Genomic DNA, 14301 nt, shown 5'->3' with positions numbered 1-14301 from the left:
GCAGCATAACATATTTACTTCTTTATTTCTCATTTTTGACCTAGTTTCTTTCTTATGACATTAATGATGTTGTCCATCGTTAAGTCGAATAGGAGTGGGCTTAATGAGTCTCCTTGTCTCATTCCTTTATCTAGTTTAATTTCATCTGAGAATCCTTCGTGTGTTTTAATTCTACTTTTATTACCTATATATACACTGAACCACCAAGGAAACTGGTATAGGCACGCGTAATCAGGTACAGAGATATGCAAATAGGCAAAATACGGCGCTGCGATCGGAAACTCCTATATAACAAGTGTCTGGCGCAGTCGTTAGTTCGGTTACTGTTGGTACAATGGCAGGTTATCAATATTTAAGTGAGTTTGAACGTGGTGTTATTCACAGCGCACGAGTGAAGGGAACGGCATCTCCGAGGTAGCGACGAAGTGGGGATTTTCCCGTACGACCATTTCACGAATGTAACGTGAATATCAGGAATCCGTTAAAACATCAAATCTCTGAAATCGCTGCGACAGGAGAAAGCTGCTACAAGAACGGGACCAATGACGACTGAAGAGAATCGTTCAACGTGACAGAAGTGCAACCCTTCCGCAAATTGCTACTGATTTCAATGCTGGACAATCAACAAACGTCAGCGTGCGAACCATTCAACGAAACATCCTCGATATGGGCTTTTGGAGCCGAAGGCCCACTAGTGTACCCTTGATGACTGCACGACACAAAACTTACGCCTCGCCTGGGTCCGTCAGCACCGACATTGAGCTGTTGATAACTGGAAACATGTTGCCTGGTCGCCTAGTAGAACGAGTCTCGTTTCAAATTGTATCGAGCGGATGAACGTATACGGGTATGGGACAACCTCATTAATCCATGGACCCTGCATGTCAGCAGGGGACGGTTCAAGAGCTGGTGTAGGCTCTGTAATGGTGTGGAGGAGGAGGAGGAGGAAATTAGTTTTTGACGTCCTGTCGACCACGAGGTCATTAGAGACGGAGCACAACATAGGTTGAGGGAAGGATGGGGTAGGAAATCAGACGTGCCCTTTCAAAGGAACTATCCCGGCATTTGCCTGAAGCGATTTAGGGAAATCACGGAAAACCTAAATCAGGATGGCGGGAGACGGAATTGAACCGTCGTCCTCCCGAATGCGACTCCAGTGTGCTAACCACTAATGGTGTGGAGCGTGTGCAGTTGGAGTGATATGGGACCCCTGATACGTCTATATACGACTCTGACAGGCGACACGTACGTAACCATCCTGTCTGATCGCCTGCATCCACTTATGTCCAATGCGCATTCCGATGAACTTTGGCAATTCCAGCAGAACAATGCAACACCGCGCACGTCCAGAATTGCTACAGAGTGGCTCCAGGAACACTCTTCTGAGTTTAAACACTTCCGCTGGGCACCAAACTTTCTATACATGAGCATTATTGAACATATCTGGGATGCCATGCAACGTGCTGTTCAGAAAATATCTCAACCTCCGTCGTACTCTTATGGATTTATGGACAGCCCTGCAGGATTCGTGGTGTCAGTTCTCTCCATCACTACTTCAGACACTTGTTGAGTCCATGCCACGTCGTGTTGCGGCATTTCTACGTGCTCGCAGAGGTTCTACACGATATTAGGCAGGTGTAATAGTTTCTTTCGCTCTTTCAGTGAATATCTTCTACGATTTTCACTAAAACCACTGGTACTCTCGCGGAGGTTCTACACGATATTAGGCAGGTGTACCAGTACCCAGATTGAATTAGCAAGTGGCCTTATACACAGAAAGGGAGGGTTTTCCGGAAATTCTGCTTGTAATCCCTCCCTGATCAAACAACAGAGACTTAACGCCACTTGGTCACTAGCTGGTAATTTTCACTATCAATAACTTATGTTGTTTGTTCATTGGTGGTTGTCCTGTAGCGCTAGCTATTTACGGTGTGTGTTGTCTCTCCACATACGCTGTAGTATGGTTACGCTTACCAAGAGCTTAAATTTCTTCACATATCGCTCTCTCGTTGCACTCTTGCCTTGAAAATGAAGGGGACTTCACCTATCGAAATATCGGCGGTTGTCGAAGAAGTCATCCAGTTGCATTCGCGTAAGTTGTTCGAACATCTAACGTCGTATTTCACAAACCCTGACATCGAAAACATCTCGGATTATCTGCATCTATACCTACACTCCGCAATTTACTATGCAGTGTGTGGGGGAAGATAATTTTCCCACCGTTATCATTTGGTCCACTTCTCTGGTCCACTAGTGCATTGTGTGTCGGGAGAAGGACGGTAAACCTCCGTATTAGCATTAATTTTTTCGTCATGGTCATTTCGCGATACGCATCTTCTTTTGAAGGTACGTTCACGGACTTTAAACAAAAAATGCCTCAGTGATGCACGATGGCTCTGTTGTAGCCACTGTCACTGGAGTCTGTTGAGTATCTCCGTTAACTGTCTCGGGCTTACTAAACAATCTCGTGACGAACTTTGCTGCTCTTTTTTGTATGTTCTTTTCCCCCTGCATTTATATAGCAATTTAATGGTCACAGCCTGATGAGCAGTACTCAAGAACTGATCGAACGAGTGTTTTGCAAGCCACTTCTATAGTGTATGAATACATTTCCTTATCATTGACCTAATGAATCTCAGGCTGGCGTATGTTTCTCCTGCAACTAGTTTTGTGTGGTGATTTCACTTAATGTCGTTACAAAAGGTTACTCTTATATGTTTTATGCTTGATACTGTTTCCAGTAATTTCTCGCCAATAGCGTAATTGAACAGTAGTCGATCTCTCCGCCTGTTTATGCTCAATACGTTACATTATTTACGTTCAGGTTCGGTCGCCAATTCCCGCGCCAGTCATTGATCCTCTGCAGGTCTTCATGTATTTCGTTAGCATAGCGGTCCCCTCCGTTGCTGAATGGTCAGCGCAGGTGACTACCATGTGTGGGACCCGTGTTCAATTCCCAGTACTCCCAAGGATTTTTTTTATTCGTGAGAGGACTGCTACGGGGTGCAATCCGCCTCGTATGCCCACTGAGGAGCTACGTGTATGGAAAGTAGCAGCTCCAAGGCGGGGGCAGTGCTGACAACGGGACCATCCACACTGCATCCGCATTACGCCTAATGGTAGAGGATGGCACTGCAGCCAATCGACATCCCTTGGGCCTTCAGGGCCTGGTGAGGATTTCGTTAAGCTGTTTCGGCATTGCGGTTTCCATATACACAACACCACTGACTGCGATCAGACCTGCGGTGTTTCCAGCGTTATCCACTGGATAGTATTTTGCAATAAGCCTCTACTGTCAGCAAGTAGGACAGTCAGATACTGTCGGAGAGATTCAGAGGTGCACCGCTATCGTAGGTGGAGCTGTAATAGCAGGAAGCCTAAATGAGAACTACTGCAATAAATGTGACATTTTTTTCGCGAAAACGTGTTCGTTAAAGTTGAAGAATCAGCGCTCGAGATAGGTTATGCAACAGTCTTGCTGTCTCCATTACATGGATCATGAGAATAGGATAGATTAGGTAGGGTGTGGTAGTCGCAGCCGTTCCTCCCTTGCTCCACATGTGCAGAGAGTAGCACTGATAGTGGATAATATTTGTGCGCCACCAATGCACTTCACAGTAGCGCGGAAGCCAGACATGCATGCAGATCGGACTATAAATGAACAGGTTGATAGAGAAGTTTTAAGAGTAACAAAGCACGTGATTTTTAAACCTATCTGCTTGCGTTGTCTCGAAGTGGCGTTGTAGCGTCGTCAAAAGGAAGTTGGATTTAAGTCAGACGTATGGGATGGGATAATTATACAGCGACGATAACGTAGGTTCAGCTACGTCAGCTTTCTGGAAAACTGCGAATTATCTTTGCCAGAGACAGCTTATGAAATCCTTGTACGACAGCTAGAGTGCTTGGAATCAGTATCAAGTTGAACTACTAGATTACATCGAGCGTGTGGAAAAATAATAATAAAAAAAAGGTTTCACAGATGCTTATATTCACATCTGAATTACAAGACAATGACATCAGATTATTATGAAATGATGGGTAGTCTAAAAATACGCTAAATATTATTCTGTGAAAAAACTAAGAAATGATTTGCTGTGAGGAATCATAAGAAAGTAAGACTAATGGTTATCGTCGTGCAGACGACGACGCTATGTGAGAGACGAGGCCCAACAGATACGGCGTGTGATCCATCATGTCCTTTACAAAGGAACCATTGCGGAATTCACTTTGAGCGATTTGGAAGAGCGGGTTAAAACATAAATGTGAATGGCAAAAGGGGGATTTGGACTTTGTTTCCGCCGGAAGTAAGTAAAATGGCGTCAATCCTAGGAATGATAAACGAAAAATAAGGCGCAGTTCACACAGTGACGCATATAAGCAACTAGTCATCACGCTCCACTAGTGATTGTAATGGGAAAGAGTTTTATGATACAAAAAAAAAAAACAGTGGCGGTCACATACTAGTCGCTCGAGACAAGAACGGCGACGCTGGATTGTTGTGCTGGACAAGGTGCAAAATGATATGGTTCCCCGATGACTCCTGTTGTCGCGTTATGAAGTGTAAAGAATGTATTCTATCGAATGGAATACTGTTTCTGTAGTCCGTCTATGTGGTGCTCTGGATGAGAGCAGAAAAAATGGGGTAACCCGACAACACATACCCCCCTCTTCTGTGTCTTTCGCCCGACACACGGGACATCGCCGTTCGCACTGCACCAGATATCTGAATTTATTATCGCTCGAGACTCGCCAGCTAGAGCGTAATGCGGATCGTATTTCCAAGCTGCGCACGACTGTTTAAATATTCGCTTACTGATCTGTAATTGGCCAACGGCCGTGCCGCAGTGGTAACACCGGTTCCCGTCAGATCACCCAAGTTAAGCACTGCCAGGCTTAGTTACCACTTAGACAGGTGACCGTCCGGTCTGCCGAGTGCTGTTGGCAAGCAGGGTGCACTTAACCCTTGTGAGGCAAACTGAGGAGCTGCTTGTTTCAAAAGTAGCGGCTCCGGTCACGAAAACTAAGAACGGCCGGGAGAGCGGTGTGCTGACCACACGCCCCCTCCGTTTCGGCATCTGCTGACGCCTATGAGTTAAGGATGACAAGACGGTCGGCCAGTACCGTTAGGACCTTCCGACACCTATTCGGACGGAGTTTTAGCAAACCACTCAGAAACCTTAACCCATAGTACTACATTTATTGATCATCTTCATTGCAGTCGCAGAAGATGGATTAGTGATAGCTCCTGTTCTTAACCGCTAGGGCACCTCGGAGTTAAGGAAGTAATGTTGCTCAGGAAGCTCCTTTTGCGGAATTTTACTTCTATGACCTATGCTAACATTATTTCCGTCTGTGCGAGAAACTTCCCAATTGTTGGGAACAAGATACTAGCCACTAGAACGAGAATTCCAGGAAACGGGAAACACAAACCCACCGCGCGTCAGCCTTGACTAAGAACCGCGACTGAGCTAGTGCAGTCGCATTGAGGTTAACCGAGGGGTGGGGGGGGTGGGGGGGGGGGGGGTTAACGGAATGCCCCCCCCCTCCTACCCCGCCAGTGCATGTTCTTGCTGGGACGCCCAGGTAAGTCACAAGTTGCCATTAGTTCTGTAGGCTCTGCATCAGGCGCCACGTTATTGACCACATATGCTCTCATTCTGGTCGTCCTCAGAGTAGCAGTTAATTCCGGCGTCGGTGAACCTTCGGTGACACTCACAGCACTCAGAGTATTCACTTTAACACAGTCACGTACAATCGGATTTCACTTAAAGCGCCTGTATTTTCTAAATATTTTCTCATTTCTCTGCCAGATATCTTATTTGCTACTTCGTTCACCAGGTGCTATTTGTCATTTCTCTAAAAGTGATTTTTACTGGAGTCCGCAGATCTTCAGATGCAGAGCACTCTTGTGAGTTATGGTCTGGTGAACCAATGGCGTCACACGCATATACACTAACTGATCAAAGTACCGGACACCTGTTAGTGGACATTACAATGGGATGTGTCCACCGTTCGCCTTTATGAGGTCTTGAATGGTGGTACACATTCAGTGAGATGTCTGAACGTCTGTGGAGGAATAGCACCCGTTCTTCCTCACGAGTCAAAACCAGAAAAGCTACTGATGTTGGACGCTGAGGTCTGGAGTGAAGTCCTAGCTCATTCCAATGGTTTTTCACGAGCTACTGGTCGAGACTCTGTCCAGGTCAGTCCGTTTGAGCACTCTTATTGCCCATAAAACATGGTCTCACAAATGATGCTTTATGACAAAGTTGCATTGTCCTGCAGATACAATCGTTTTCTCCGGATTGTTCCTCCACTGTACGTAGTACACGGAAATATAAACTGTGTTAATTTGCTTTCACATTTAGCGTTTGCTTAAGTGTGATAGAAGGGTCCACAGCCTAACCACGGAAGACACCACCTCCACCGTACTTCACAAAACATGATAGTAAATAACGTTAGCACTCTTCCATCGGTCTGCCATAGGTACAGCAAAATAAAGCATTCCAAATCAAACGTTTCCACTTATCCTCTGTTCAGTGCCGTTGGTCGTTACACCACCTCAATCGTCGCTTAGCACTGACTATACAGATGTGGCTTACGAGGAGCGGATCGAGGTGCCTAATTGTTTTTAACTTCCCAAGTACAGTCATCGTGGTCGCTGGACTGCTGGTAGAACTTTTGAACTCATCAATGATTCCGTTCGTTGATTTCACGCGATTCTTTCCAGCTGCCGTCTGCAATGCTCGAAGGTCTCTGTTCGTTCAGGGGTGAAATGTCCCTGGCGGATTTACTGCTCAAGTGACATCCAATGTCCACATTCGAGGTCGCTGAGTTCTTGAAAAAGAGGCGTTCTACTGTTACAACTTCTCTATAGACAACCAAATATCCCACACCTCCTTTTATTTCGGTGGGCTCGCCTTTCGTAAAATCTAGTGGTAATATCACATTACACAGGATATCTGGGTACTTTTGGTCACATAGTGCACAGTCATATGCTGCTCTCGACCGCCAAATACAGCCGGCATTCGTGTCGACAACCTCAGAGGAGAACACCACTGCAGTGGTGCACGTGAAGGACTAAATACACACGGCTGGACTAGTGATATTCTCTGTGAGACACTTTCCGAAAGTGGACGTTGGTAGCACGAGAAGCGGGAAGTCAGTAGGCGCAAGCGGAGAGGAACTTACCTCCGGAGCAGCAGGGTGTTGCCGGCAGCGGCGGCAGTCCTTCTGCGAGGTCGCCGGTTGGCTCGGCGCGTGTACGCGACCGCACGTGCCGTTTACGAGCGCGCGCCGTCGGACGTGGAGTCGACGTCACAGCGGCGGCGTGTCTTGCCAGCACTTTACGACTGCGGCCAGCGGCCGCCGCCTACCGCAAGCCGTGACGTCGTGCTCCGCCGCCGGCGCGCCCACGCCCCCCCCCCCCCCCCCCCCCCCCCTCCCACAGCCACGCCGAACGGCGCCAGCTTTTAGTCTCGTCGGCTTCGGAAACTATACCGTACGAGGCACTTAGCGCTGCAGTCATAGACAGTGCGGCTGGTCCCGACGGAGGTTCGAGTCCTCCCTCGGGCATGGGTGTGTGTGTTTGTCCTTAGGATAATTTAGGTTAAGTAGTGTGTAAGCTTAGGGACTGACGATCTTAGCAGTTAAGTCCCATAATATTTCACACACATTTCGACATGATTATAAAGGCACAGGCTATGTTGAGAAATCAGCAAGAGTTCGTCTTTCTGCCAGGTATGCATTTTGCAGCTCATTTTAAACTAACTTCCCGATGAACTAGTGACTTGAAAATATAAACGAAATTCAGAACCGGTCGTCAGTGCAGTATTAACTACCTTTGTTGTCGGTCTGTTCGATAGGGGTGGGGGTGAGGAGTGAAAAAGGCTGGCAACGACTGACATCTCGACTGCCCTGCAGGACCGGCGTCTCGTGTGGGTAGTACTGCAGTGCGTGTCTGGCGGTATGCGTGTAGGCAGGCACAGCTGAGCAGAGAGAAGGGCACGAGGAGATATGTGCAAATTACGTGGGTAAAAAGCTAGTCTATATTAATATTAATTTAAATAAAAATATAACGTCATCAAAATGTTTAAAATTTAAATCTCACATATACAAGACTAAAAAGCAAAAAATAATTATTTCAATTGAAATAGGTCTTTTAAAATCAATCATGATTTTAAATTGGACTGAAAAGTATAAAATAATTTCTCCTAGTTCTATACAGAACCCCAACCTCATGCAGATAGTCGGGAAATTTGTGTTTCTGGATTTTTAATAACTACGATAAGGTTTGGGAGATTTATGAGGAAAAGCTTGGGGCCAATACAACAGACAATAGTCAAGAGATGAACTTACTCATAAATCAATTATGCATTGCATGTGCCCCACATTTTACGTTATAAATCTCACAAGTGTTGTCATAGCTATTAAAAATTCAGAAGCACAAACTTTCAGGACTATCTGCATACGTTTAAGCATCTGTACAGGGAAAGAAGATATTACTTTATCCCTTTTAGTTCGATTTAAAAACGTGTTAAGTTAAACATTTATTTTTATTACATTTATATTTATTTAAACATTTTCTGCAACAGCATCGTCCGTGACAAGCAAGTAATGTTTTTAGTCGCAACTATATACATTTCTTCGTGCTTTTGCTGCGACTAAAAACACTACATGCTGGTGTACCAGTTACCACGAGCACCCCAGCAGAAGAGACTGCGCCACGACGGAACGGAGCGAGGCAGACGGGCGAACGAGAGGGTGTTCCTTTTCCGGCTGGAGGGCAGCGCGCCGTTCACCGTTGGCGGCCTGGCGGCTTGTGCAAGGCGCGAGTGTGGCAAGGTCGGCCTATCTGCGCGCCGCGGGTTCAGGGACGGACGGCGCGTGGGGCCGCGCCACATGTCGCCACACTACCGCTGCGGCTGCGGCTGCCGTTAGCCCACCGCAAAGCAGCCGCTCTGGCCACAGCCTGCCAGCGATTGCCTATCAATACAAACCTGCCTCGTTAAGGAATACGGATCGGATAGCTGTAAGATTTTACAGGGATTAAGCAAAAGAACAAGCTTCCCTACTACCAGCACTTTATCGTAGGTCGCTGGAGCAACGAATGGTACCTTCTTCCTTTCTTTCTTTTTTATCAGTCTTCTGACTCGTTTTATGCGGTCCGCCACGAATTCCTCTCCTGTGCCAACCTCTTCATCTCAGAGTAGCACTTGCAACCTACGTCCTCAATTATTTGCTGGATGTATTCCACACTCTGTCTTCCTCTACAGATTTGGCCCTCTACAGATCCCCCAAGTACCATGGACGTCATTCCCTCTTGTCTCAACAGCTGTCCTATCATTCTGTCCCTTCTCCTTATCAGTGTTTTCCACATGTTCCTGTCCTCTCCTTTCTGCGCAGAATTTCCTAATTCCTTACCTTATCAGTCCACCCTCTTCCGTAGCGCGCGCAGACAAAAGAGGTCAGTGGTCCAGCGGCTGTATAAATATGCAGAGCACAGCATCACGACACTTCGCCTGAAGATGATGGGTACGAAACTCAACGAAATGTTGCGACAAGACGACGCCATCACTCACGTGATCACCGCAAAGATTTTATGACTTCATATTTACCTCTCATACAATTTGTAGGAGGCTGAGGTGATCTGGCGTGTATAGCACTTGATTCCTTCTACGGAGGTCGCAGGTTCATTCCCGAGTAGGGACGAGGATTTTCCTCGTTCCAGTCCCTGCTGGAAGGGCCCAGGTCCACTCAGACTCCTATGAATTGAGCACCGGAGATATCTCCCAGCGGTAATAGGCGGCCGGTGCGATGGGCTCGCTACGCTACCCCTTCTCGTGCCGCTGTGAAGGAAGCCAGTCTGTCACGTCTCTACCCGTTCGCGGGCTGCGTGCCACTGGCTTTATCTTTTCATATGGTCTTTGTTTGTGGAATGCAAGCTGATTCATACAACGCAGATTTTTGATGTCCAGAAAATTTATAATACGCCACTATAAACCATGCTGCAGAATTCTGCAACGTACATACACCGAAGCTGCGAGCGATTAGCCGAGCGGTCTCAGGCACTGCAGTCATCGACTGTCGGGTAGTTCCGGCGGACCCTCGGGCATGGGTCTGTGTGTGTTTGTCCTTAGGATAATTTAGGTTAAGTAGTGTGTAAGCTTAGGGACTGATGACCTTAGCACTTAAGTCCCATAAGATTTGACACACATTTGATTTTTGAACATACACCGAAGATGCAGGTCTGCAGTTTTGTGCGGCTTGTCGACGGCCCTTCTTGAAAAATGCGCTGGCATGTGGTTTTCATTGATCACCAGGAACGCTTTGCTCCTCTAGCACCCTGCGGTACACGGCTGCTAGAACAGGAGCAAATTCTTTTGGTTACTCTGTATAGAATCGTACTAGTATCCCAGCAGATCCAGCGGCCATTCCTCTGTCAACGATTTGGCTTGCTTTACTGTCCTGTCGCCACTTATTTCTGACACTGTCATTTTGACATTCGTGCGATGATTTAAAGGACGGGAACAGAATCTTTCTCACTAAAACAAACTGGAAAAAAGTAGTTTATTTTTCAAAAAAGTAGTATTTCCATGCGTGACAGATAGCTTCTATCCGTTTACAGTTTTAACGTGAGACCAAAAGTTTTTTTCTGTGAAGGACTATCTTGCGGATGCCGATAGCTTATATGCATTTACAATAGTAATCCGCAAGCCCCCTGAGGGTGAGCTTCGGAGAGTATTTTCGATGCTCCTATGTACTTTCGACGCCCCTATGTTATCCTCCCTTCCCTGTGCCTTTCGCGAATGGCGCGTGGGAAGAATGATTATTGGTAAACTTCTATATTAGCTCTAATTTCTGGAGAAATTCAGTAAGGGGGAAGCAACCTGTTGCGCTGCTCTTCCCGAAAAATGCTCTCTCGATATTTCAATAAGAAACTAGTGCACGATGCGCAACGCCTCTCTTGTAGCTTCTGCCACTGGCATTTGTTGAACATTTCTAAAACGCTCTTTCTGCGACTGAACAACCTTGTCACGAAACGCTAAGCCTCTTCTTTCGTGGATGAGCTACATTTCCTTAAGATTCCTCCTATGGATCTGCTTCTTTCTTTCTTTTTTTTGCTTGTGCCACTTTCCCGCAATGACGTAGGTCGGCATGGTTAATCGGATTTGGCAAGGTTAATTTAAGTGGTGGCTGGATGCACTTTCTGCCGTCCCCCCACCGTACCACCCGGGTCGGAATGAGTGTACCCCAACTGTCTGTGTCTAGTGTAATCCATGTGGAAAACTGCGAATGCGTTCAGATGTCTGCGAGCCGTGTAACTGAGGCGGGACGTGGGGACCAGCCCGGTATTCACCTAGTGGGATGTGGGAAACCACCTAAACCACATCCAGGCTGGCCGGCACAGCGGCCTCCGTCGTTAAGCCGCCTGGCGGATTCGATCCGGTGCCGGCGCGCCTACCCGAGTCCAGGAAGCAGCGCATTAGCGCTCTCAGCTAACCTGGCGGGTAGCCTAACATCATCTTCTCCTATTATTTATTTTACGTTGTGATTCCCCTTCAAGTTTCTTCGGATAGATACTCCTGGATATTTTACTGTAGATGTTGTTCCCAGGAATTTGTCATCAATTACGTAGTTGTGTAGCAGTGGATTTATTCTTCTGGGAGTTACTTTTATGTACGTTCAGGTTAAGCTGCCAGTTCCTGTAAACATTCGTCAATCCTCGGCAGGATTTTTCGCAAATAGTTACCGTCTTCTTATAGACAAACGCATCAACTGCGAGCAGCCTTAAAAAGCTGCCGACGCTTTCTATTGTATCATTTACATTCATGGTAAACAATAACTGTACTCGTAAAATTACGTTTACATTTGTCGATTTTACCCCGTTAGGAGCGACGTATTGAGTACTATACTCCAGGAAGTCTTGAATTCACACACAAGTCTTTTCACTAAACGGCAGTGTCCTCATCAAAGTGTCCCTCAAGTGACGTCGTTTACTGTTGATTTGCCAGGGCTGAGTAAGCATCGGTTGTGGCAGTCAGGGAAAGCAGCCCAGCGCGGCAGGCGCAGCACATAAACACGGCAGCCATGTGCCGCGTCGCCTGCGACCGTGACGTACGGTGACGGCGGCGCGGCGGCTCGGACAGGCGAAGCCGCTATTGTGGGCCGCGGCGGCAGTTTGGCGCTCTAAGTATAGCCCGTCCGTTGCCCAGTAGAGCCAGGCCGTACGTCTGCCAGCCGCTAACCAGCGGGACGGCGTCTGTAGGAAATACCGCGGCTCGGCGGCGAACCGTCACCCGCCCTCTGCCTCTGGTCACGAACGGACTCCACGGAAGAGGGCCGGCATGCGTCCACGCTGGACGTCACCGAATGGAATGAAACATCAAAACATACCACTTCAGCTGACCTGAAAACGATTCTAGTGCCTTTATGCCCGCTCCACCACGCACGGTAATTCTGTAACAAGAACTTCCAGCATGCTGGAGTAGCTGTGGTTCAACGATTTCTGTTAATCAGTACAGTGCAAAACCAGTCCAAAGCTGCAAATTTTTCTTTTGTTATTCGCACGATGTCTAGTTTCAGGCCGAGACCTGTTTTCCAATCATCCTGCAGGACAGAAAACCAAATTTTCACTCATGTGTAATACAGGTATTCACAATTTTTTAATCATATGCCAAAAATAAAGAACATATAGTGTCACTTACGTAATATAGTCAAATGGTTCAAATGGCTCTGAGCACTATGGGACTCATCTGAGGTTATCAGTCCCATAGACTTAGAACTACTTAAACCTAACTAACCTAAGGACAGCACACACATCCATGCCCGAGGCAGGATTGAACCTGCGACCGTAGCAGCAGCGCGGTTCCAGACTGAAGCGCCCAGAACTGCTCGGCCACAACGGGCGGCCGTAACATAGTCAAAAACGGCATTTCCGAAGATGTGAACACCACGTGAAAATCATGCCAAAAATGTGCATCGAACGGTTACAGCGCATACAGATAACTGGCAGTTTATTCCTTCTGCTGTCCAACCAGGATACAGGGAACCTTTTTTTATTTATTACAACGTCCCCAACCGCCAAGAATATAACAAGTAATACAAAATCATACAAGTCAACAGTAAAATTAATAGTTTTTAAAATCTTTACCAGAAACAGTCAAACACTTCAAATCACTATGTTACTTAAGTCTTGAAACGATATGTTCTGTATTTTTGGCATATGATTTAAAAGTACACACCTCGTGATCTAGTGGCTAGCGTTGCTACTTCTGGATCACAGGGTCCCGGATTCGATTCCCGGTGAAGTTGGGTAGTTTCTCTACCCGGGGACTGGGTGTTGGTGTTGTCCTCATCATTCCATCATCATTCATGAAAGTGGCTAGACTGGACTGTGTACAGATTAGGAACGTGTACGGGCGCTGATGGCGGCGCAGTTGAGCGCCCCACAAACCAAACATCATCATCATCATCATCATATAATTAAAAATTTGGAAATACCTATATTATACATGAGTTGAAATTTGGTTTTCTACCCTGTGGGATGATTTGAAAATGGGTCTCAACCATAAATCTCGGCCCGAAACTAGTCATCGAATGAATAAAAAAGGAAAAATTTGTAACTTTGGGTGATTTTTCTTTGTACTGATCGTGCAACAGTCCGTCCTGCAAGCGTTGTGTGCAAAACGTTAAGGTTGAAAGTAACTTTCATATCAGTGTCACTCCAAGTAACATAATAACAACGTGGCATCAGATCCTACAGAACATCAATATGTCACATTCAGAGCTAGTGACATGCATCGACGCTACCTCTGAACGTGATACTCACCTTCCAACGTTATTGTTACCCAATACTCTTTCCCCATGTATGCCTTACCAGGAGTGCATTAAGCTCTGACTCCATTCTTATGGCGAAGTCTTGAAACAAGAGAATATTAAGTAAATGGAGTGGCCTGCAAATTCCCTCCATTTAAACCCCACCTAGCACGTGTGAGATTCATTGGCGAGACGTACTGTGGCGTGTCCACACGCACTAACATGGTGTTGTAATTCTAATGAGCAGCTGTATAATAAGAAACGAACTACGGTGAGTATTGTGAATTTCACATTAATTTCCCGAGGATAATATCTAATGACAAACGATAGCGTCGTGAATAAACGGTATTCTGACTGTGTTAGCTAAACGGTAACGTTTATCACATACAACAACGGCTCTGTGACAATGTAAAGTGCATTCCTCAAAGTGGATTCCACGCATTTTTTAATTGTCATTTGATCATTACCGGGTGCATCTGAAAT

The 14301-nt window shown here is 46.5% G+C and overlaps 1 protein-coding gene across 4 annotated transcripts in view; it reads right to left on the bottom strand.

Annotated features, from left to right (window-relative positions):
* Positions 1-14301, bottom strand: part of LOC126359375 (uncharacterized) — a 661877-nt gene that overhangs the window by 285589 nt on the left and 361987 nt on the right. Inside the window, exon 1 of one of the 4 annotated variants that reach the window (XM_050007627.1) lies at positions 7192-7353. The exons of the other annotated variants lie outside the window; for them this stretch is intronic. The gene's annotated coding sequence lies outside the window, so the exon portion shown is untranslated. Of the gene's footprint in view, positions 1-7191; positions 7354-14301 lie in introns of those variants that run through there. 4 annotated transcript variants of the gene reach the window in all.

This window comes from Schistocerca gregaria, chromosome 1 (assembly GCF_023897955.1).
Source record: "Schistocerca gregaria isolate iqSchGreg1 chromosome 1, iqSchGreg1.2, whole genome shotgun sequence".
NCBI lineage: Eukaryota > Metazoa > Arthropoda > Insecta > Orthoptera > Acrididae > Schistocerca > Schistocerca gregaria.
This window is presented reverse-complemented; position numbering and strand designations above follow the sequence as displayed.